This window comes from Nestor notabilis, unplaced genomic scaffold (genome assembly GCF_000696875.1).
Source record: "Nestor notabilis isolate BGI_N333 unplaced genomic scaffold, ASM69687v1 scaffold3967, whole genome shotgun sequence".
Lineage (NCBI taxonomy): Eukaryota > Metazoa > Chordata > Aves > Psittaciformes > Psittacidae > Nestor > Nestor notabilis.
In genome coordinates this window covers 1-401 of record NW_009934948.1, presented here as the reverse complement: position 1 = coordinate 401, position 401 = coordinate 1, and positions in this window count along the sequence as shown.

The following is a 401-nucleotide window of genomic DNA, read 5'->3' as shown; positions in this document are numbered from 1 at the left end:
GGCTGGAGATTGATGTAGGGTTATGTTTAGGGTTAGGGTTCAGAGATCCACAAATCCTACAGCTCCAGGGACAATGGGGCTGCAAAAGGCACGCTAAGGGGAATTTGCACAGCACAACATTAGTGCTTTGAAAACTTTTTGCATATGAGCAAGCCATGGCACATGGCGATGGAGACCCTATGCCTATGGCTGCAGATTGCATTAGGGTTAGGTTTAGGGTTAGGGTTCAGAGATCCACAAAGCCTACAGCTCCAGGGACAATGGGGCTCTAAAAGGCATGCCAAGGGGAGCTTGGCACAGCACCAACATTACTCCTTCCACACCTTTTTTATCTGAGTGAGCCATGGCACTTGGCGATGGAGACCCTATTTCTATGGCTGCAGATTGAATTAGGGTTAGGC